This window comes from Chenopodium quinoa, unplaced genomic scaffold (assembly GCF_001683475.1).
Source record: "Chenopodium quinoa cultivar QQ74 unplaced genomic scaffold, ASM168347v1, whole genome shotgun sequence".
Taxonomy (NCBI): domain Eukaryota; kingdom Viridiplantae; phylum Streptophyta; class Magnoliopsida; order Caryophyllales; family Amaranthaceae; genus Chenopodium; species Chenopodium quinoa.
The window spans coordinates 805,527-830,867 of NW_018743262.1; positions in this window are offsets into that span (position 1 = coordinate 805,527).

The following is a 25,341-nucleotide window of genomic DNA, read 5'->3' on the forward strand; positions in this document are numbered from 1 at the left end:
TTAAATTAAATTAAATTAAATAGAGTTGATTTGGGGCCAAACCCTCAAACAGTTCTACCTTTCACGCCTTGATTTAAATACATAACATCGAGTAAAGTATGGACTCCTTGTAGTGCTTAAGGAAGGAATTTTGAAAGAAGAAGGGTAGCTGGAGCATAGAAGAGAGAAAAATGAGAATTAATTGGTGCCTCGTACATTAGAAATGAGGTGTTATTTAAAGGGAAAATGAGTAAAGGGAACACAAGGAACCCTAAAAAGGATAAGAACTCTAAAAACACCGCCGTGACATGGAAAAATATGCTGCGACACGGCAATAATTCCCGTGACACGGGAAAATTTTGTGTGACGCGGCATGTACTGGAGTGACGCGGGAAATATCTGACCTATAGGAGGTAAACGCGTGAAGGGTTTACGTGGAAATGACACAAGACCGTCCCGTGTCACGGCACTGGCACCGTGTCATTGGGAACCACACCATGGCACGACAGTGAGTCCCTTGATGCGGCATTGTTTGCTGTGACGCGACATACCTAGTGTCCCATTTTCCGTCTAAATACATTTTTGCCCTAATAAAATTCAGCCCTTTTAAGTGTCGGTGTCGATTCATAATTTCGGGCCAAATCTGATTTATTATTTATTAATTGGGCTAAAATAATAATAGTAATGAAAAATAAATAAAAAGGTTTGTGCCAAAATAAAAATTAAACCATGCTTTGACTAAACATCAAGACTGATCTGTGGAATACTTTAAAAACTGAATTTAATTAAATATGATTTTTTAGCACTCTCGGGATTAAATACTAAACACGTCCAATAATGATGGTGAAATATTGTTCATCATCGGGTTTAGTTTCGGGGAGATATTTTTAGGTGTCTACAGAAGCCCCCACTTTGACTGAGTTTGTAGAAACGCCAGTTTCGAAAACAAAAGTAAAAGTAGTCGATAGGGACGGAGAATGATTTAAGACGTTCTGCGATCCTAAATCACTTTGTATACGCTGATACCTGCAGAAAAATGTTAGTTGTATAGATAAAAGAGTAAAGGGATAGAATGCTTAACTGGCACAAGCGTATCGGTAACAAATGAGTTTGGTAGCTTTCGATGCTTGAAGGAATCTACTGAATGACGTTTTGCTGAAACACTTTCCATGCACGAGGAAAGTTGACTGATGAGTTTGGTAGCTTTCTAAGCCTGAAGAGACCTATTGACTAATACTTTCCATGCTTGAGGAAAGTCGACATATGAACTTGGTGTTTTTTCTATGCTTGAAGAAATCCATCGAATAATACTTTCCATGCTCGAGAAAAGCCGACAAAATAATTTGGTTGTTTTTCTATACTTGAAGAAATCCACCGATAATACTTTCCATTCTCGAGGAAAGCCGACTTGGCGGTTTTCTATACTTGAAGAAATCCACCGATAACACTTTCCATGCTTGAGGAAAGCCGACTTGGCGGTTTTTCTATACTTGAAGAAATCCACCGGTAATACTTTCCAAGCTCGAGTAAAGCCGACAACTGATGTAATCGTATACTTATTTTCTTTGAGAGGTGACAACGATCGAAAATTTTCCATGGATGAGGAAAAAACTTGTCAAATGAAATTTGCAAGTTTATGATGGTTCGATTATCCCCGAACGTGGGCCGTAGATGATTTACCTTCAAGTCGACTATCAAACCATATTAGGTGTTTAAAATGTGATAATGTGATTCTAATGCTTGTTAGGGGTAAATAGGTAATTTTGGTACCTTTTAAATACAATTTAGAATTTTTTGCGTTATTCCGGTGAGAAAATAACTGTCCAAAAGCTACGGAAAAGCGTTCAAACTTTGTCAAAGATACCAAAATTTTCGCTAGGAGCTTTCAAGAGCGTCCAGGATACACGGCCAAGCATCGTGTCACGTGGCATTATGCTGCGACACGGTGGCCGGTTACCGTCAGACGGTACATAATCCCATGATGCGGGATTTGTTCTTTATTGAACCAGTCAAAGCGCCTCGAGAAAAGCATCGCGCCACGTCATGAACACCGTTACGCGGTAACGAACATCGTGGCACGGAGAATAGAGCTGCGTAACAGCTTCTTTTTTTCTTTAAATTCCAGCTGCTCTCCGCCATTTTCATTTCATTTTGGTTGTTGCTTTTCACATTTTTTCCTTCTCACATTTCGTCTTCTCCCTTTTTTTTTACTCAGATAGTACCGCGTCACGGTTCTTTTACACCGGTGCACGGTTGTGTTCACCATGTCGCGGCGCCAGTCTTTGTGACACGGCTATTTTATTTCGTCGTTTTTGCCGTTGTTGCTGTCAGAGGGTCACCGCTGCTGTCAAAGGGTCACCGCGACACGGACAGAGTCACCGTGTCGCGCATTATTTACCATGCCGCGGTGGTTGTGCTGTTGTGTTCTGCAGTTTTTGGAGCTTTTCGAGCTCAATTCTTCACCAAATTCACTCAAATTTCTTACTATCTTCCTCATTTTTGAATTCTTACAATGATCCATGTAAGTTTTTTTATTCTTATGTCTCAAATCATGTTGTAAATGCCATCTTTGCTTGAAACTTTAAAAAAGTCAAAATGGGGGTTTTTGATTTTGAGCTTCTATATGAAAATTCTTGCCATGAATTAGCTTGTATATGAATGTATGTTTGTTTGTGAGCAATTTGAGACCAAGTTTGTTTGATTTGGTTAAGAAACGAGCAAATCATCATTTTTTGATATTACTTGTTTGAAATAGTGTTCTTGTTGTTCATGTAATTTCTTTGCACTTGAAATGGTGATATATTGGTTGTAGATCTTAAAAAATATGCCATGATGTGCCGATCCATTATTTTTTTTGTGCAATTTCAAAACACGCTCTATTTTGTGTATGTACTATATTGTCATGGTGATGAGTGTCATTTATGGCACTCATAGGGTAGTGTTTTAAGATATTTTCACTATATTTTTCATGCTTTTCCTTTGTCATTTTGGTCATTTATCCTTTAGTTTCTCTATTTCTTCTTTCTTCATGTTTTACTTTCCTTTATGTGCTTTTCCTCGTGTTTTCCTTTTATATTACTTTTTTTCTCTTCTATTTTCTCACTTTGGTTTCTCTTATAGGTGCCTAAAGACTTAGCTTTGCAAAAGATTCAATAGGATAAAAAAGAGCCAAGCAAAGGAGTTTCAAGCCTCATAGAGAGGGCTTGGAGAGGTGATAGAAGAATAAACGAGTCGTCAATTGTTTATCCCAAAATCAAACACAATATAACAACCTAAAAAACCTAATACAAGTATACGACAAGTATAGGGTCGAACCCAAAGGAGTGAGTCGGTATTAACTATAGCCTAAGTCAAGCTACTTCGAAGATTGTAGTGAGAAAATGGTTGGTACTATAGTAATAAAACTAGATGATCAAGTGATTCAAGAAACTAAATACTAGGGATGTAGGTTCCACATGCGAGTTCAATAATCATGCTAATTGAAATTTCATTCAATTGATTCAAGCATTGCAAAGGACAAACAATAGTAGCAATCAAAAAAATTCAAGAGCTATCTCCTAGAGGCCAAGCTAGGGGTCACTATGAATGGCTATTCAAGGAAATTCACAATCAAACTCAATTAATTAAAGCAATTCTCATATTGATGGTTCATGTCATTAAGAATTGCAATGCAATCTAGATTAATCTTATAGGTTGATCACTCCTAATATAATTAATCACATCCAAAACTATGTCAACCAATTTAATTGCAACAATTCAATCAATCAATGATCATCAACTAGCACAAAATATCAATCAAGCATGCTTCCCCTTCTCCCTAGCAACTAATCTACTCACTAATCATGGTGTAACTCAAGAACAAATCACTAGAAATTGCATTGAACATCATTCTAAATCAAAATCAGGAGAAAACAATATCAACTACAATATCAAATTCAAATCCAAGAAAATCAAACAATCAAACATGAATCTAAATCAAACAAGTAAATAGATGAACTAAAATAAGAGATTCTCACTAATATTAATGATTGAAGATGAAGAAATCCAAGCACAATTGATCCAATGTTGAAATACAAATCCTAAACCAAGAACTTCTCTCTAACTTCTCTCTAACATCTCTCTCTAAAACTAAGCTAATGAAAATTTTCTAAAAGTTGGTTTTCAAAAAGGAATTACAAATGTATTTATAGTTAAAGAAGGAAAAAGGAATCCCCGCGCCCTCTCTAAGAAACCCCGCGCCCTCGGGGAAATGGGTATGGAACCCATAACAAACTCCGCGGGCTATCTGGGCGACACCCGCGCCCGCGGTAGAAGCCTCCCCGCCCGCGGCAAGGGCGCGACGAATCCCCTACTCCCAAAGGGTGATCAGAGGGCCGTGACCTCTCTAATCTGGAGTGGTCTCTCCAATCTACCCGCGCCCGCGGAGATCTAGCGGCCAGACCGTGGAGAGTTCCTGGTCGAAATTGGCCAATTTGGTGCAAACGAGCCCGCGCCCGCGACCTTCAACACCCGCGCCCGCGGGAACCTGGCAGGACTTGATGCCCTCTCTAAGGTGTAATCCCCCGTATTTTTAAATATTTTATAAATGAAAATTTATTTTATTTATAATATTTATTTGTTATTTTCCATAATTTAATTTCAAAAGTTTCAAATTATTAATCTGGGCCGAAAATTATTTGAACAAATTATTTTATGCACCTTAATTCTACAATTTATGTCCAATCAAACAAGCCTAACCCATTTTTTTACTTAATTGACCCATTATTTTTATGAGGCCCAATCTTCCTTTTTACCCTACAATAATTCTCTCCTATAAATACCCCATGAATCTCCAAAAATTTCCCACACAAAAAGGTTAGTCTTATTTTTTCTCTCCTTTGTTTATTAATTTGTATAATTATAATTATTGATTTATGGATTTTGATTTTATTGTTTGAAAGTAATTTAATTAGTATCAAGTTGTATTTTGATGATTAAACTTTATAATTTCAGATTTTATAAGTGTCATAATTTTCAGATTTTGTAAATTTTATAACCTAGGGTTTTTAATTATTGAAAATCATGATTTTAGGGTTTTTATGAACAATTGATTTAGGGCTTTTATAGTAATGATGTTTTGAAATTTTGGTGATTATAACTAATGATTAGTTTAACTTAATTCCAGATTATTTTGAACATGTAAATTCGTGTTTTTATTTTTAGATTTTCGTTCGTTAATATTAATTCCGTTTAAATCTCGGTGAGGTTCTAAAATCATCCGATTTTGACAAAAAATTAGTGTTTTTCATGTGGAAACGTTTTAAGAAAGACTCACTACCTTTGGTAGTGAGCACCACCCTCTCGTGGCCAAATTCAGCATGTAAATATGATCGGACAGTTTTTGATTTTGACAAAGTTTTTAATACTTAAAATATTATCCTTGAGTTTGATTAATAAAATTAATTATGTTTAAAGTTAATTAAGCATAAATATATGCTTTATTGAAGTTTTAAGTGCTGGAAATAGTTTCTAAGTACTACTTTTGATGTTTTATAAAGAGGGTTTAATCACCCATTAAAAAGGGAGATTATTAGGGGTTTTTATATAATTTTCAGATTTTTATTAAACTTTAAACTTGCTGTAATTTCATGTATAAGAGTGTATTTTAAGGTTTTTATGAAGAAAATTTAAAGAACTATATATAAGCATTTAATTTAAACTAAAGGGAAGGTTTTAAAGTGTTGTTTGATTTGGATTTTGAAGGTTTTAAAGTAAGTTAGTATTGCTGTAAATTTGATTGATTGGGTATTGACTGAGATGTTATTATTTGGTTTAGGGGAGGAGTTTATTGAAGGTGATTTCTAGTTAGTAAAGTGGCATACCAATTCGTTTGCTCAAGGTACGTACAAGTTACGAAACCTTGCTTGTAGGTGCATGTTTAAGGACGGATTGAGAACTTAGTATCATGTATAGGGATGACTGAGATAAATTGTTTGGTTATAAATTGTGAATTTCGTATGACGTGCACTAGTTTATAATGAAAGTATTATTTTTTCTCTAATTATGCAAGGTGCGCTTAAAGGCAAAGGTATGTAATTGGTGTAATGATTAAATTATTACTCATTCATGATTATGAAAACATGATGAGTAAAGCAGGAATTCAAGTCTTATAAGACGAGGTTAAGGTTTTGGGGTGCCTTATGCACTGTTTATACACCGAGGTAGTAAAGGGATAAATAATAAGTGTTGTTTGTTACTAATAAATCAAGAATTGAAATTGGAAACTTATCTTGTTTGATTGAATTGTGTTTAGAATGTTTGTATTGTTATGTATATGTGTCATCACCAAGTCTAAACCTGTAAATCACGTAAAGTGCAAGATGGATGAGCAATAAACCTCTGGATTGGTGCACTTCTGGAGTAATGACAATCAGGGGTTGGGGTACACGGGGTATTAGCCGTGTACTTTTCTCGAGGCTGTCTGATCTACGAGTCTCTTATTTCAAATATATTTTTTTAAAACTAGGAGTTAGGTGAGATCTCATACTAACTACGGTCACGGAGTCGCGCCCGTGGTCGTTGGATGTTTATTGATGTTTCCGAAAGGAGGCATCGGGTTTTTCTTTTATTGATGTTCCAGATGGGACATGGGTTGGCAACCTTGTCTATTTCTAAAGCCAATGAAATAAACAAATAAGTTAGTTAATATTAACTAGTGAAGTCTTAATAAATTTGATGGTTGAGTCATGTGCCGGGTCTATAGACTAATGATGCGTAATGGTTGATTATTAGTAGCATGTTAGGGATTTCTTTTATGTTTTGCAGCTTGTATGTACTCAGCTTTGCTGATTGCGTGCTTTTGTGTGTGTCTTTCTTTGGTCATGGCCTTCGCCTTTCAATGACCCCGTGACGATCCAATTTTTACACTTGTAATATTGGGGAGTAGATTAACCACAGGTTCTTACATATGCAGCATTCGCATCGTGGTTGTGGGATTTTGAGTGGAGAGTTGGTTATTATTCACAGTTTATTTCTTTTCATAAGTTTGAATTTATTTAAACTCTGGTTTTATTTATTTACTACTTTTGTGGGGTTTTGAATAAGGGCCTTAATGGTTCCAAGTTGTATGATTTAATTTGGTTTTGGTTATTGGTTTTGAAACTTATTTATAACTGAGTTAGTTTTTCCGCTGCTATTTTCTGATAATGCCTTAACGTTTGAACACGTGGCGGTAGCACGCCAGTAATTCTCTTGGATTTACTTCAGGATATTTACAGGTTTTAAGAGAGAATTATTGGGGTGTTACATAAGGCCTCTCCAAGCCCTCTCTGAGCCCTCTCCAACAGATTGATTCCTCCTTGCTTAGTCAATATAGCTCATCTTGATCCCCTTGCAAAGACAACTCCTAGGTACCTACAAGAACAAACAAAGGAAAGGAATAAAAGGGAAAAAGGGCCAAATAAAAGGAAAACACAAAGAAAACACAAAAAACACAAAGAAAGAAAGAAAGAAAGGAACTAAAGGAAAAAGGACCAAAAATAAGATAAGAAAGCATGAAAAGGAGATGAAATCATCCTAAAAGGCTACCTTATGAGTACCATAAATGACACTCATCAAATTCCCCCAAGCTAGACTTTTGCTCGTCCCGAGCAAAACAAAGGCTAAAAGGGAAAAAGAAGGGCTTATTCAAAATAAAAAGAAAAACAAGGAGGTAAGAATATACACTAACTCACTTTTGTAGGAATCACAGTCAATTTTAGCAAGAAAAGACAAGCCATTTAAACCCCTACATCGCCCTAGAGGACGAGTGATGCTCTTGTAAAGGTTTCCTAGAGATAACCTATAACTCTTACTAAGCAAAACAAAAGAAATAAAAATGAGGCAAATTACAAGAATAAAGAGTAAAGTTTGAAAAACAACAATATAAAAAATCTTTGTGAAATGGAATTTATAAAGTGACTATAATTCAAATGAATCACAACCTTTCTAAAGTTAATCATGGTATGCACGTTATAAGATACCTAAGTTTGATTGAAACATAAATATGCTAAGCATAGGAACTAGTTGTCACACTCCACTTTCTTCCCAAACGATCTTACAGCGTTCCCCCTACTAATCTCATATCTCCCCTTAGTGAGCGTCTCATAGATTTCGCGAAGGAACCGGAAAAAGATCAAATTTTTGGCTACTCGAAATCTTGACTTCGCATCCCCTTTCCTTAGGCTATAACCCATGATTCCCTCCACCGATGAATGACTCAACCCCTAGGTCAAAAGGTCTTCCCAAAGGTTGTAACGTAAGGCAAAAAGGGTTAAGGTAGGTGTAGACACCCATTTGTGTCTCCCCAAAACCAAACCCGGTGATGAGTACCTTTCACGTCGAATCATAATCGAATGAAACGAAAGTGTGGAAAGGTCTAGTGTTGCGGAAAGTTTTATTTCTTTTCTCTTCTCCCTGTTTTGGAAAACTTTATTTTAAGAAAACAGCCAATCCAGTTTGGTTGGTCCATGATACGGGTCCAATAGTGGTGTAGTTGGATGGGGCTTGCAAAGACCTTTCCAACGATATATTATAATCCCAATTCCGATGAATATTGAGGAAGTTATGACCAATTTATTAAACTGGCCCCGGTTTGAGCTTTATGTACGGCCCAATGATCTAGGGGAGGGCCTAATATGATTTATCATTCCTAATGCAATTGGGAATGGTTTTAGTCTTCTAGAATCTTCTAGAAGGTTCTTTTCATTCCTAATTCAATTAGCATTGATAAGTTGACTTTGTTGACTTTTTTGAGTTTTAATCAAGATCAAATAGCGTTTTCGAAGAAATTATATTATTTTATCTTCAAGTATGGTAAATTTATTAGATTTTCGAAAACGCGTTGAAATCCAGTTTGGCATCCAACCCCAGGCCTTGGCGCTTGGAACCAAGCTTGGCGCCAGGCGTCGGCTAGCGCCTGGCGCTAGCCACTAGTGCCTGGCGCCAGCTACCCAGGGTTGGCACCAATCCTGTTTTGCGATCTTCAGACTCTGTTTTGTTAAATTATCATTTTTGGCTGATTTTCTCTATAAATATCGTATTAAAAACTCCGTTTTCATTCACGAATTCACCAATTTTCACCAATTCACCAATTCTCTCATTCTCAAGTATTCTTTAGCATTCAATTCTTTCTTGCTTTTCATACAAAATTCCGCATTCACAAGATCTAGAAACACCTAGCCATATTCAAAGTTGCCTTCGCCCTAGACGTGAAAGGTTTTAATTTCTGATGGGTTCGGTCCCAAATCTCTATTTCAATTATTTAATTTAATTGTTTTGATTATTATTTTCCTTGAAGTTACAAACGTGTATATTTTGTTATTAGAAAGAGGTACGAGGCATCAAAGTAAGTAATTTAATTGATTAATTGATATTATGATGTAGAAATCATGTTTATATTGTTATTATGATATTCTTAGTATCATGTTTAAAGAAAAGGTTATAATATCAAATATGTTAAATATGATTTCTATGATGCTTCCTATGTTCTTCCTAATATTTATGATTGTTAGTATCATGTTAGGGCTAAAGATTTGATTTTTATTGCTTAGTGACATGCTAGGGTTTGTTATTAATCTTGTTAGTATCATGCCTAGGATTTTGCTATTTTTATTATGCTTTAATATTAACATGAACTTGATTATGATTATGATTATTATTATTATTATTCATGATATTGATTATTTATTGTGTTGCTTGATTATTTATTCTTTATTGCTTGATCACACCTTTTTATTGCATGTTTAAAGGGAATTTGGTACTTGTAATCATGCTTAATAAGATAATTAATAATCTTGTTAGGTTAATTGTGATTATAATTCAAGTGACCGCCAATAATAGATTTATTTGTGCATTAATATTCAACCAACATAGATTAAACAGGTTTAGGGTTAATCCTATTGATTGCATGTTAGTCAGAAAGTGCACATGAATACGAGCAGAATAAAGTAGAGGCCTATTATTAGGGCAGGTTCAATCTCTTTTAGGTTGGATTTGTACCATCATCCCCAAACCCTTATTTGGTTCATGACCTTATGGAGTTGACGATCTCTTGGATTGTTAAGGGGTGTAACCTTCACCTCATGAACGGTTTACAAGTTCCTTAAAAAACTTGTTGGCGACTCTTTTGCTCTATCTTCTTCCCTTTTGGACGCCACCGTACTTTAGTGTATGATCATAGTGGGGTTTGAGCTAGTAGGATTTTTAAAGGCTTGAAATTATTCCCTACAGTTTTTGGCGACTCCACTAGGGAGGATTTCTATTTTAATTCCTGAATTTGTTTCGGCAATGATTTAGAATGAGTGGATGAGACTCGAAAAGTTCTAAGTATTTCATGTGCGTAATTTTGATTAACATTATTGTCATATGCATAAAAAAGATCTCATTGGAAAGACCATCCGTAATGAGTTAAAAACATAGGATTTTACACGTAGGAAATTTGAGGAATATCTTTCACAACTAGGACTGAAACAACACCGCGCGAAACTGGAAAATTTTATCCAGCACAGGAAGCTGCTGAGGCATGTGGGAAGTAGCGTTAGGGGCCAGAGCTTGGCGCCAGCATTTTAATCGTAGCGCCAGACACCAGTATTGGCGCCAGGCGCTATAGTTAAAAGCTGGCGCCAGTCTCTGATTGCTGGCGCCAATTTCCCCCAATACCGAGCCAGAAATATGCGTTCTAATTTCGACTAGTTTTTCGTATTGTTTGCTCGATCCTACTTCCTGATTGAATTTTTTCTCACTTTTCTGAAACCCATATGTGTTCAACATATGGACATAACCCTCTGGGAATTCATGCTCCATCTACCCGATTGAACGCTCCGTGCAACAAAGGGTACATCCGAGAATGTTGAATTCACCGAACCATGGAAGCGAGTTTTTTTCTAAAACTCGCGGTGTCCCATCCACTCGCGCCAACCCTTCATGGTTAGGCTTCCGCGCGGTGCATCCGGACAATTAACCATGGACCCTGTATTGACTAAACCATATCCCGAACTTTAGAGAACTAGAGCCATGGTTAGGTTGCAAACTCATTGCATCATATTGTGCCTACTTAACTAATTGTGCATTATTTGTTGTGCATACTCTATGTGATTTTTCCTAACCGTTTGTTTGACTTGTGTTAAGACTAAATAAACTGATTAATGACTAAAGGACTTTGTTTAACTAATTAATTAATTAATTTGAGCTAATAAATAAACATAAAATCGAGTCATGGTTTCTTTAAGTCAACCCGGATTTTTATTCCCGTATACTGCACAATCATCAACGTGTTTTGGTCATAGCCGGAGTTATAGGAAGAACTACGAGTCGTACAGCCTATGGATCTGTAGCCCGGAGGTTTATCTTTAATTTGGCGTTGGTTCCATCCCAATAAGAGTCTCAGATAAAAAGTTATGACTAAAATACCACAGTCTGTCCAGTTTAATGCATATACGTGAAGTCTTAACTTAGTCTTTGCTTGAGTCTAGTCACATTGTCTAGCCACATGGTCATGACACGAGTCTTAACATGTCACCTACACTCACTAGTCTTAGCACACACTTTGAGTATACATCACCATGGCCATGTCTTAGGTTCATGCATGAGTCGGTCTTTTCCGTCGTTTAAGTTGGGGGTACATTTTATTCCTAATTCTTCATATCCCTCCATCTAAATCTTTCTTCACATTCTTCCATCTTTATTCACCTCCTCCATCCATTGCATGTTGAATAAAGTTTGAGTCAAATAATTAACAATAAGTATCCCCAAATTCCTTTCCAACAGTACTTGGTCGAGGAGAGAAGGGCGATTAATCAAGGACAACCTCTTTATTCAAGTCTCCCATTTTGATAAACCGATTCGTCAAAAGAGGAAGGCTAAGAAGATAATGGAAACTCAAGAAGAAGTTAATGATCTTAAGAACCAATTGGCTACTGTGACTGAGACACTGAAACTTCTCGCACTTAGGGTCGATGACCCCGTGAAGCAACAACAGATGAACCTCATGCAAGAGAGTCTAAGCAAGCTATCTAGTGACTATAAATTTTAGGGCATGAGTTCGCAAGGGGTCTCGCTGGACAAAGAACTTCTTCCGCATAAGTTCAATGCCACTGACATCCCTAAATTCAAGGCAACAGATAACCCTTACTTCCATCTAAGAGCTTTTGAAACTATAATGAGCATTAAGGGTATCGATAAGAAGGTTTTCCCCTCTCTGTTCCCACTATCTCTTGAAACCGTTTTCTAACAATGGTACTTCTCCCTTGACAAAGAGAAAACCATTACTTGGGAATCGATTGTGAACGCTTTCGTTGATAGGTACAAGTGCAATATCCAAGTTGAAACCGACCATAGACAACTTGAGATGTTAAGACAAAAAGAGAATGAAGGCTTTACTTCTTTCTTTAATAAATGGATGGAAACTTCTGCCAAGATGATTGAGGTCCCCACCGAAAAGGAGTCTGTGAGGATGTTTATCAAGAATCTCCAAGAAAAGTATTCAAAGCACTTAAAATATCAACACAACTTGAATACTTTCAAGGCTGTTTATGACATCGGAATTGAAATCGAAGACGACCTCGCAAAGCAAAAAGCTACTAACAATAGTAACCACGGTGGCTGGAAAGGAAAGAAGAATGTCAATCCTTCTTCTTCCGAAAACGCCCACTCTAGTAATAATGTTAGTACCTTTGACCATAATGGTGTCTTAGCCATAGATAATCAAGGATCTAAAAGGAAACCCAGGCGAGAGTTCACACCCATTGGAATGACCTACGATGCTGCTTTCGATCGTCTCTATGATCGAGGATTAATCAAACCTATTGGCCCTACCGAGGATCTAACACCAGAAAATCGATCTTCGAGATGGAATCCAAACTCCTATTGCAAGTACCATCGAGAGCGCGGTCATACTACTGATAAATGCTACAGGTTTCAAAACCTCATTCAAGATCTCATAGAGGCAAATAAGATCCCATCGCCTCTAGCTAGCGAGAAGACTGGATGATGTCGGAGCAAACAACACAAGACAAGAGGCGAGCTTCAATGACAAGATTTCATGACCTCTTTTTCTATTTCTTTTTCATTTTTTCCTTTCCCCAATAAGTCTAGCATAGGCACCTTTTCTTTTCCTTTAGATTATTTTTGTAGTTTTTCTTTTCTTTTCCCTTTTTAATAAAATGAGCATTTATTTCCTTATATATGATCATTTCATTACATTTCATCAAATATAATAAAAAAAATAAAAATAAATAAAAAAAGAAAAAAAGAAAAAAAATCCATGTCGAATTAAGCACAAGGTATACCAATGATTTGAGGCACCCCTTGTAGCCACATCATATCTTCTTTCACCTTTCAAATACGCAATCCTTTCTTCATAAACCACTTTGAGCCTCGTCTAACGATAGACCTTTCTTTTTTCAACCTACATTTATCTAACCTTGGGATGGGATGGTGTGCAACTTATACAATTTTCAAAGAACAAAGCTTGAGTGATTTCAGAAAATCAAAATAGCAAAAATAATAATAATAATAATAATAATAATAATAATAATAATAATAAATAAAAGTGTACAAAAGGGCAAGTGTTCCAATGTCTTTGATATGAAAATATCTTCGATAAGAACACGTCTCAGATTGCGTCTCTTATCAAGTGCTCGGTACCGTGCCTGAGAAACATGAATGCCAAGTGAGTGATAGACCGCATGATCGAGATTGCTCACACTTGTAAAATTGAAATAAATGCTAAAACAAAAGAGAGCTAAAAAACAGTAGAAACTCAAGCATGAAAATACAAATATTCAAAATCAAGGTTGCACACCTTAGGGGCTTATCTAGGGTCTTGAGCCTTTATCCCCTTCTTCTTTAAACCTTTAGCATAACCACGTTACAACCCTTAAAAAGACCTTTTTGAGGTATACACACTTGTGCGAGGTTCGGCTAGAGCTACGTTCGACCTGGTTCCTAACGGATACGTAGGCAACCTCACATTGAGGTGCGACCGTAATAAACATGCATTCATATTCACATTCACACGCTTACACCATGATCATATCAAGGGATATCCAATGCTCATCCCTATTCACTTAGAGCTAGACTTGGGGGCTTGATCCCTACATCATTAGCTTACCTAGCCTAAGAGTCACCACCACTTGACTCTTTTAACAAATAATATCTTTCCACACACTTAGCTCTTGCGGCTTAGCTTTAGTGTCACTATCACACACATCACGCATACATGACCAAATATACTTTCCTTAGGAACCCTTTGTCATGAAATCTTAACATAACGATGAAGCATGCCTTGTCACATCACTCATCACTCATAATTGTCATTACATAGAAGTATGAAGTGCTTAGCCTCCGTGCCTAAGTTACCCAAATACTTTCATCATTGAGTCAACTATTGAGATAGACTAGGATGGATTAATCCTTGAACCTTGAGAGATAGTATCAAACAATATTTGACTAAGCTCATTCAACATGCATCTTCAAACTTTTGATTTTCTTTTTCACGTCTTTCTTTTTCGGGAGAAAGTCGGTACCCTCCACAAAATTGACGGAAATTTTTTGTTTTTTTGCATTTTTCGAGTCGCACGATCACATTACAATGCACACACGAGTCATGTACACATTGAGTCATGTCGTGTTATATCACTTTGATTTGAGTCTAACACATGTGTCATTACACTTCGAGTCGAGTCAACCTCGAGTCAGTCAAACATATCGAGTCAAGTTTATACCTTGAGTCGTGTCAAGTCGATGAGTCAAGCAACATTAAGCCTTAGGTCAACCCTAAGATAATTAAAGAAATTGGCAAAGTTCTATAGTAAAAAATAAATACAGGCGCAGCAGAATAGGGAAGACCCTACTCCAATTCCTGGCGCCAGAGATATTTCATCAACGACAGAGCTCGAAGCCTCTTAGAAAGGTGATTTCGACTTCATACAGAAATTTCGGGTTCTTTGATACGCCAGTTAGCCCCTATAAGCAATTTGACATGATTAGTAGTCAGCTCGATTACAATCGTAGTAAGTGATTGGCCTGACAAAAAATCGTCTCACTTAGCTTAAGCGCCTAAAACACTGGCTCATTACAATCGGTTCAAAAGCAAAGCAAGCACTTAAACGACAATATTTCCAAATATGGATTGTCGCGCATTCTTATTAAACGACAAAGTTTTCCAAAAATTGGATTGTCATCCCCAACTGACAATATTTCCAAAAATGGATTGTCGTGCATCTTCTTCAACGACAATTTTTCCAAGATTGGATTGTCATCTCTGGCAAAGTTTCCAAGCGTGGATCGTCGTGCTCCTTCTTTGTTTGGAAATTTTTTCCTAGTTCGGATTGTCATCGCTGGCAAGTTTTTCGAAATTGGATTGTCATACACCCAGTTCCCTACAGCAAAATTTCCCAAAGGATTGTTGTAGGTTTCTATTCATCATAAATATCGGCAAAAGTTCCTCAACGTGGATTGTCATTCATTTCAGTAAGTGGAAAATTTTCCCGAAGTGGATTGTCGGTCGACTCTTTTTTGCAAATGTTCCAAGAAGCGGATTGTCAATAGTGGCAATATTTTCCCAAAAGAATTGTCGCATAGCGTTGGCAAAATTCCAAGGTGGATTTCTTTCAAGAGTTATATTCCAAGATGTGGATTTTCGATCGTAGCAAAGTTCTTATGAAAGATTGTTACGAAGCATTGGCAACTTTTCCAAGAATTGGATTTTGGCAAATTTTCCGAGGTACGGATTGTCGCTTCATCGTGGCAACATTTCCAAGAATGGATTGTTACCAAGCATTGACAACTTTCCCTAAATCGGATTGTCATACATCATACAAGAGTTGTGTTGGCAACTATTCCCAAAGAAAAGAGGATTGTCATCACAGCAAAAGCACCAACATACTGGTTCACAAGCAGCAAAGCGTCGACGTACTGGCATAGCAAATATTAAAAACAGTGAACTTTTCGAAGACTATCACAACGGGAAAAAGAAGCTCTTTGTTCAGAGACGTGTGAACATATCAAAAAGAAGCTCTTTGTTCAGAGACGCGTGAACATATAAAAAAGAAGCTCTTTGTTCAGAGACGAGTGAACATCGAAACAGCAAGATGGCGTTCTCTAGCTTGTAGAAAGTCATCAAACAAAATACAACAACAAATCGGTTACTTTCAGAGACGTGTGCTCGACGGTGAAAGATACGCGTTTCTTAACTCTTTTATCTGTTTAACTAATGCTAGTTTTGCAGGTATCGGCGTTACAAGATTGATTTGGGATCGCAGAACGTTCTGAGTCATTCTCCGTCCCTATCGATACTTTGACTTTCGTTTTCGAAACTCGCGTTTCTCCAAACTCAGTCAAAGTAGGGGATTATGTAGACACCCATTTGTGTCTCCCCAAAATCAAACCCGGTGATGAGTACCTTTCACGTCGAATCATAATCGAATGAAACGAAAGTGTGGAAAGGTCTAGTGTTGCGGAAAGTTTTATTTCTTTTCTCTTCTCCCTGTTTTGGAAAACTTTATTTTAAGAAAACAGCCAATCCAGTTTGGTTGGTCCATGATACGGGTCCAATAGTGGTGTAGTTGGATGGGGCTTGCAAAGACCTTTCCAACGATATATTATAAGCCCAATTCCGATGACTATTGAGGAAGTTATGGCCAATTTACTAAACTGGCCCCGGTTTGAGCTTTATGTACGACCCAATGATCTAGGGGAGGGCCTAATATGATTTATCATTCCTAATGCAATTGGGAATGGTTTTGGTTTTCTAGAATCTTCTAGAAGGTTCTTTTCAATCCTAATTCAATTAGCATTGATAAGTTGACTTTGTTGACTTTTCAGAGTTTTAATCAAGATCAAATAGCGTTTTCGAAGAAATTATATTATTTTATCTTCCAGTACGGTAAATTTATCAGATTTTCAAAAACGCGTTGAAATCCAGTTTGGCGTCCAACCCCAGGCCTTGGCGCCTGGAACCAGGCTTGGCGCCAGGCGCTAGCCACTAGTGTCTGGCGCCAGCTAGCCAGGGTTGGCGCCAATCCTGTTTTGCGATCTTCAGACTCTGTTTTGTTAAATTATCATTTTTGGCTGGTTTTCTCTATAAATATCGTATTAAAAACTCCGTTTTCATTCACGAATTCATCAATTTTCACCATTTCACCAATTCTCTCATTCTCAAGTATTCTTTAGCATTCAATTCTTTCTTGCTTTTTCATACAAAATTCCGCATTCAAAAGATCTAGAAACACCTAGCCATATTCGAAGTTGCCTTCGCCCTAGACGTGAAAGGTTTTAATTTCTGAGGGTTCGGTCCCAAATCTCTATTTCAATTATTTAATTTAATAGTTTTTATTATTATTTTTCTTAAAGTTACTAACGTGTGTATTTTGTTATTAGAAAGAGATACGAGGCATCAAAGTCAGTACTTTAATTGATTAATTGATATTATGATGTAGAAATCATGTTTATATTTTTATTATGATATTCCTAGTATCATGTTTAGGGAAAAGGTTATAATATCAAATATATTGATTATTTATTATGTTGCTTGATTATTTATTCTTTATTGCTTGATCACACCTTTTTATTGCATGTTTAAAGGGAATTTGGTACTTGTAATCATGCTTAATAAGATAATTAATAATCTTATTAGGTTAATTGTGATTATAAGTCAAGTGATCGCCAATAATAGATTTATTTGTGCATTAATATTCAACCAACATAGATTAAATAGGTTTAGGGTTAATCCTATTGGTTGCATGTTAGCCAGAAAGCGCACATGAATACAAGCAGAATAAAGTAGAGGCCTATTATTAGGGCAGGTTCAATCTCTTTTAGGTTGGATTTGTACCATCATCCCCGAACCCTTATTTGGTTCATGACCTTATGGAGTTGACGATCTCTTGGATCGTTAAGGGGTGTAACCTTCACCTCGTGAACGGTTTACAAGTTCCTTAAAAAACTTGTTGGTGACTCTTTTGCTCTATCTTCTTCCCTTTTGGACGCCACCGTACTTTAGTGTATGATCACAAGGGGGTTTTTGCTAGTGGGATTTTTAAAGGCTTGAAATTATTCCCTACAGTAGGCTAAATTTAAAATTTGGTGGTTAACCTAAATTGTGAAGCAAAGATTGCACATTTCATTACACCATAACTAAGCAATCACCAAACAAAAATACCAACACCCCAAGCTTATTCAAAGCTAAGATCAGAAACATATACACAAAAAGCATGAGAATGCATCCCCCCCCCCCTAAGCTTAAATGGAGCATTTTCCTCAATGCTCAAAAAGGGAGAATACTCACATCAAAATATTTTTGCATTTTTCAATTTTTTTTTCATATTTTTTATTAGTGCTTTGTCCTCGCCTCTTTTAACTGTGGGAAGCTTTTTTCAACTTTGCACTTGCATTTTCCTTGTCTTTTTTACTTTGGACGACTTTTTCATTTATTCACTTGTCATTATTCACAAAAAATACAAAAAACACGATCTTGCTTTCATTTTGAACCAATAACGAAACTTATATACTACAATCTCCAAAATATGACCATTTGCTTCACAAAAATCCAAAGATGAAAACGGAAATGAAACAAAGGCTCAAGATCTAAAGATGTGGCTTGAAAAGAAGGGAAAAAGATAGGCTCAAAGGGCTAGCAAGTAGGCAAATGTATCCCTAAACCCAAAAGTAAAAAGAAGTACACTATCCTAGAAAAAGGAAAAATACCTCCCCGAAAAGATGCCTTTGTCCTCCCTAGGTGGTTCGGTCTCGGTCTTAGGAATCATACGTTATGATTCAAGATTAGGTGTGCAAAAGTGAAGGTTCCACGCCGCTTATGCAAGAAAATGTTGAAATCTTGAAAAAGTATGAATCTCACATGGTTGTAGCAAAAAACTCACTAAGGTTGTCAAATCGAAGATAGGTAGCAACTACCAACATGCCACAAACAAGTAGAATCTGGTTTCATGATCCCCCTAGTTCTAGACAACTACCTTAGCATGCTTTATCTTAGAATCAAACAAACGTATTCTAAAACTGTGCATACCATGACCACCTAGTAAGATTATTATTCAAAAGCAAGTGTCCATTGTTTACAAGTCCAAGTCAAAATAGAAAGAGGGAAAAATAAAGCCTCAAAAAGCTATGTACAAAACCAAGAACAAAAAGAAAAGAAAAGAAAATAAAATAAAAGATGGAAAGTAAAGATAAAATGAAAGTAGGAGAATAAAGAAAAGGACAAAGATGCAATCATAACACGTATTTCCCAATCGACATACAAGCGGTCAAATGGCCACATCGACAAAGACCCCAAACACACTAGGTGTTATAATTATACATCCTCAAACCGTTCAACTCCCCTAAAACTAATCCTAATCTAAGCAACCAAGAAAAGTAAAGGAATAAAAGTAAAGAGAAAAGACAAAACAAGAAAGGTCTCACCAAGCATCCAAGCTATGCTACAATAACCAAGGAGCAAGAACGACCTCCTTTAAGAAGCTTCAAAGAACAAAGCATAAGCTACGAGCAAGGCGAGAAAAAGAAAAGGACTATATACAAAATAAAATTGTTAGTAAATTCTAAACAAAAGCAAACAAAAGGAAGCTTACTTGAATACTATGTACAAATACCTAGAGAAACCATCATCATCATAATTAAAAGAAACCGCAAAACATCATCATCAATACCAAGACAACAAGACAAACATCATACCAATGAGACTACCAAGAGAGAAGCAAGAGAAATTCATCAAAGCCTTTTCGAACACATCCCCATGAGTCCAAGGTGCCTCTCCCAAAAACAACCCTAAAACATCCTTTTTGATTCCCCCCCTCAAAAAATAAGGGCATCGACCGCGATGCTCAAAAACATGCAAAGCTAAAAGGGAGGAAACAAAAAGGTAATCAAACAACCAAGGGAGAAACTATTGGCCACTAGGGCCGGCACCACCATCACCCACATCCCAACCTCCGGTAAAACCGAGAGGGAACCCATAACGACCCTTAAAAAGGTCAAGTTGGGATGTGGACAATTGGTCAAATGGCTCGGTGTAGACACCCAAAAATGTCTGCCCAGAACTAAACCTGATGATGAACAACCATTCACCGCCATTATTGGTCGGGTTGAGTATTTAATCTTGGAGTGCTTAAATCCATATTTTCATTTCATAAAACAACCCAAATTCTAGCCCATTTCCCCAAACAATAACTTATTTTCCTCTTTTCGTGCCTTTAAACCCAAAATAATTCATTTCGTGTCCTTTAAAATATTTCATTTCAAGTCCTTTTTATAAAAACGTTTAATACAGTTTATTTTGGTCCATAATCTGGGTCCAATGATTAAATAGTTTGATGGGGATTTAAAATAGCTTTCCAACGATATATTATAAGCCCAAATCCGAGTTATAAAGAATAAGTTATGGCCAAAATATTAAACTGAGCCCAAACCGAACCTAAGCCCACCTTACCTACGACCCAATGATCATGTGGAGGGTCCAAATGATTTAATCCAATTACTAAACCAATTGGGATTAATTATAAACTTATTTAATTTTCTAAAAGATCCTAATTATCCTTTTTGAAAAGATAAGATTAAAGAGTTTGAAATTGAATAAAACTCCTTTTTTTGAAAGTCCTAATTTTATTCGAATTGAAAGACATTCAAAGATAGACAGATAATATTTTCGTGCCTCATATTTTTTATGCAAACTTTATACGGTTGAATAGACCTTGAAATTATCTTTCCAATGATATATTATAATATCAATTCCGAGCTATGACGGAAAAGATATGAATAAAATATCAAACTCTATCCAAAACTGATACCGTCTCACTAATTCGGACATATCTTTTATTATATAAGATATTTTAATCTGATTTTAATTGGTTTAGAAATTAGACTTCAAGATCTTTCCAAAAATATCTTACTCATTTTATTCCAATTTATGGATCAAAAGATATGATAAAAACAAAAACTGCAAAAACTGCAGTCTATCGAGTTTTATTCCGATTTAATTCAGATCTTATCTTAATTCTTCGACCCTTCTTTTTTCCTCTATAAATAGAGGTCATATAACCCCTTTTCCAATCATCACAAGTTTGATCATCAGATCATTTTATCTCCCTCTTCAGCCTAAACACTAGCCTCCCTATTCTTTCATTCCTTCCTTAAGCACTCCAAGGAGTCCATACAATACTCAAACTTCTATACTTAAACCAAGGCGTGAAAGGTATAATTGACTAAGGGTTTGGACCAAATCTAATCTACCTTTATTTAATGTAATTTTCATTTAATTTATATTTTTATTGAAGTTACTAACAGTTTATTCATGATGTAGCAATTTCAAGGAAACGCGGAAAAGTGAGTAATTGATTCGCTTTATTACTCTTATTTTAATATTGCTATTATCATGATTAGGCTTATAATTTGATTTGACCAACAAATTATTGTTAAATTGCTTCCAATATTAATGCTTATTTTATGATCACCATATTGCATGTATAAAGGGAAAATAACGCCTAATAAGATAATTTGGACAACCGGTTTAGGTTCCTTTTTAATCTTGTTATTAATTAAAGTGATCACGATATTTTAGAATTATATGTTGAATTAATATTATACCAATTTAGCTTAATAATAGTTTGGAGCAAATTGAATATTTTGTTTGTATGCCTTTGAGATCGCATGAATCACTTTTCGCTATAAGAATCGAGTAGAGGCCAATACGGGCGAATGTGACTCCATGACTCACTTCGATCCTAATTTCGTGGTTCCAAACCATATGGAGTTAGTAATCTCATGGATTATAAATGGGGTGTAACCTTCACGGGTCAATCGTTGTTGCCTATCGTTGTCCCTTAACGTGGTTGCCTTTTTATGATTCGTGAAAGGTTTACAAGTTCCTTAAAAACTTGTTGGCGGCTCCCTACTTTCCTTATCCCTAATCGTATGATGTCAATTGCCACTTCCTATGAGTGCCAATCATATTCACCACATGCTTTAACGTAGGCGCACTTTGAACGACGCCTTCAATTTGGCGACTCCACTGGGGAGGATTCTTGGTTACTTATTGATTTGAGTGATCGGTATTTAATTAAGATGGGTGGATGAGACTTGAAAGATTCTTGAATTGTATTCCTGCAATTTAATTGGCATTGTCACATATGTATATGCTTTTTAGGTTACTTGTTTTTTCCACAATAGTACGTGTTCTACGTATGTGGCCAGCCCGGGGAATTTAAGCTCTATCAACCCAAAAACGCTCATGGCAATAAGGGTTCATCCGAGTTTTTAAATCTGCCCAAACCATGGAGCCGAGTTCGATTTCATCACGAACTCGCGGAGCCACCCGTTGGCATACACCGTCAAGGGAGGCTTCCTTGCTAACGCGTCCAAACTCTTAACCATGGTACCCTTTGACACCCTTTTAAGCTTGACCATTGTCGAACATAGAACTTGACTTTAGGTTGCGAACTTCATTGCATCATTCGTGATAATGTGCTTATATGTGCATTTTTTGACTTTTTATTTATTCATTCTTTTTTCTCTTATCTAACCTTTTTTTTATTATTAGAGTCGAGCCATAGATTTTATTTTTATTTAATTTTTGAGTCACCCGGATTTTTATTCCCGTATACTGCACAAGAGTCAACTTGTTTTGATCATAGCCAGAGTTCTAGAAAGAGTTACGTGTCGTGTAACCTATGGATCTGTAGCCCCGAGTTTTATCTTTCCCTTGGAGCTGGTTTCGTCCTAATCAAAGTCACAGATAAAAAGCTATAACCGATATACTACAGCCTGTCCAGTTTAGGTGTCTTTTTAGCGTCAACTTTTTTTTTTTTGTTCTTTAATTTTTTTTTTATCTTTTCGTGTCAAGCAGTCTTAGCCAAGTCCTTTAATCCATGTCAACTCGTATAATATAGAATTATAGATTTTTTTTGTATATACCCATGAGTCATAACTCTTCTAGAATTCTAGTCCTCTTCCTAGTTTCTTGTGATTGATTTTTTGTGCTAACCTTATATTAACATGTGTTCTTTGTCTTTGATTGTGGTTGATCTTATTTATGACTAATGATTTGCAATTGACCGTTTTCACCTAGTAAATAGCAAAAACATTAAAATTAGACAAAATTAATCAAGTTAGTTTGTCTTTTAGTCTTCCGTGCTATTTGGTCATTGGGTCCTTTGTTTTTTATACCGTTTACATGTCTAGCCATGCGATCATACCACGAGTCTTAATAAACTCACCTAATCACACATGTTGAGTCATTGCATGATCGTATACTAGGACCATGCATGCATCGTTTTTCGTCGTAGTAGGAATGAGTGGAGTATTTCCCATCAGTTTTCAAAATTGTTTCATACACTCTTCCTTTCCAATCCGAGTATTGAGTGAATGCATTAAATGAGTTCATCCTTACACAGTACTTGAGTCTAAAATCACTAGGCAATAGTTGGAAGAATAAGGGGAACATCACTCCTTCCTTCTTTCCTTCCAATCAAAGCATCAACAACAAGAAACTTTTTTTCTCACCAGGCGGCAAGAAGTTACTCATAAACAACCATGAAGACAATGCACGATGCATGCTTCTCACCAAGATTGTATGTTTTCTTCTTCTTTCGTTTTAACCCTTTTCCCCCTATAAGTCTAGCATAGGTTATCCTTATCCTTATGTCTATATGCTATGTACCATCAATGATCATTTCTTTCCTTCGCATTCAATCATGTCATTCGCCAAAAAAAAAAATCAATTGTCGAACTAAACACAAGGTACACCAATGATTTGAGGCACCTTTTCAACCCTGTCATTTCCCATTAACCATTCAAGCACATATTCCATTTCTTCATCAACCACTTTGAGCCTCGTCTAACGTTTGACCTTCATTTCTTCAACCCACATTCACTTAACCCTGGGATTGGAAGATGTGTAATTGTATAACATTCAAAAAGCAAGTAAAAAAAAACCAGCAAAGCAATAATAAAACAATGTCTAAAGGCAAGTGTTCCAATGTCTTTGATATGAACACGTCTCAAATCGCGTCTCTCATTGAGTGCTTGGTACCGTGCCTGAGAAACATGAATGTTAAGTGAGTGATGGACCGCATGATATGAGATTGCCTACATTGATTCAAAAGAATGTGAAAAAAAAATCAAAACAAAAAAATATATGAAAAATAAAACTTGCAAAGTCTAATACACAATTGCATATCTTGGGGGCTTCTCTCGGGTCTTGAGCCTTTTACCCCTTTCTTCCTTAAACCTTCAGCTTAATCACATTACAACCCTTGAAATACCTCTTTGAGGTGTGCACACACTTGTGCAAAGTTCTGTTAGAGCTACATTCGGTCTGATTCCTAACGGATACGTAGGCAACTTCACATCAAGGTGCGACCACATTCATATTCATATCCATGCATGATCGAGTAAAAGAATATCCAATGCTTACCCCTACCCATTTAGAGCTAGACTTGGGGGCTTGAACCCACATCATTTAGCCTACCTAGCCTAAAGAGTCATCCTCTTTGACTCTTCTCACATCTCTTTCCATCGCCATAACCCTTGCAGCCAGCCTTAGTATCACATTCACACACTTCACTCACACATCCATATCCATATCAATCATCCTTCTTTTTAAGATCCCTTTATCATGAAATCTTGTTTCAACACTGTGCATGTTTCATCATCTTTAAATAAAACTTTCATTAGAAGAAACATTGTATACTTGCTTAGCTTCCTTACCTGAGCAATATTCATTGTTTCATGCATCACATAATGTGCTGAGAAACATTTATAAATCAATGACTTGTAATGTAATCATACAAAGCATATCGTGCTTAGCTCCTTGACCTAAGAAACGTTCATTATGCAATAATCACTTCATCTGTATACGTGCTTAGCTTCAAGACCAAAGTGACGTTCAAGATCGTTTCTTTACACCATATATGATGCTTAGCTCCATGACCTAAGTTCATTTCTATCGTGTCACATGATGTAATTGTCCTTAGCCTTCTTGCCTAAGAACATGAATCATGCATAAATTATTTTCAAGACAAGCAATTTAATCCATTCGATTCATTTCGTCTTGCTCAACGAAGAAGATCAAACTCTTTTCCTTTCTCATAACCTTTCTTTTGGGGAAATTAAAATTTCTCATCGAGGGAAGTTCGAAAATAAAATTTCATTTTTCACGTCTTTCTTTTTCGGGAGAAAGTCGGTACCCTCCACTCGTCTCATGACAATAATGACGGAAAATTTTTGCTTTTGCATTTTCGATTGCTTGTGTCTGCACACACTCACACCATACATATACACACAATCACAAGTCATACACATGTCATGTCGTGTCAAGTCAAATCTTGGTCAAGT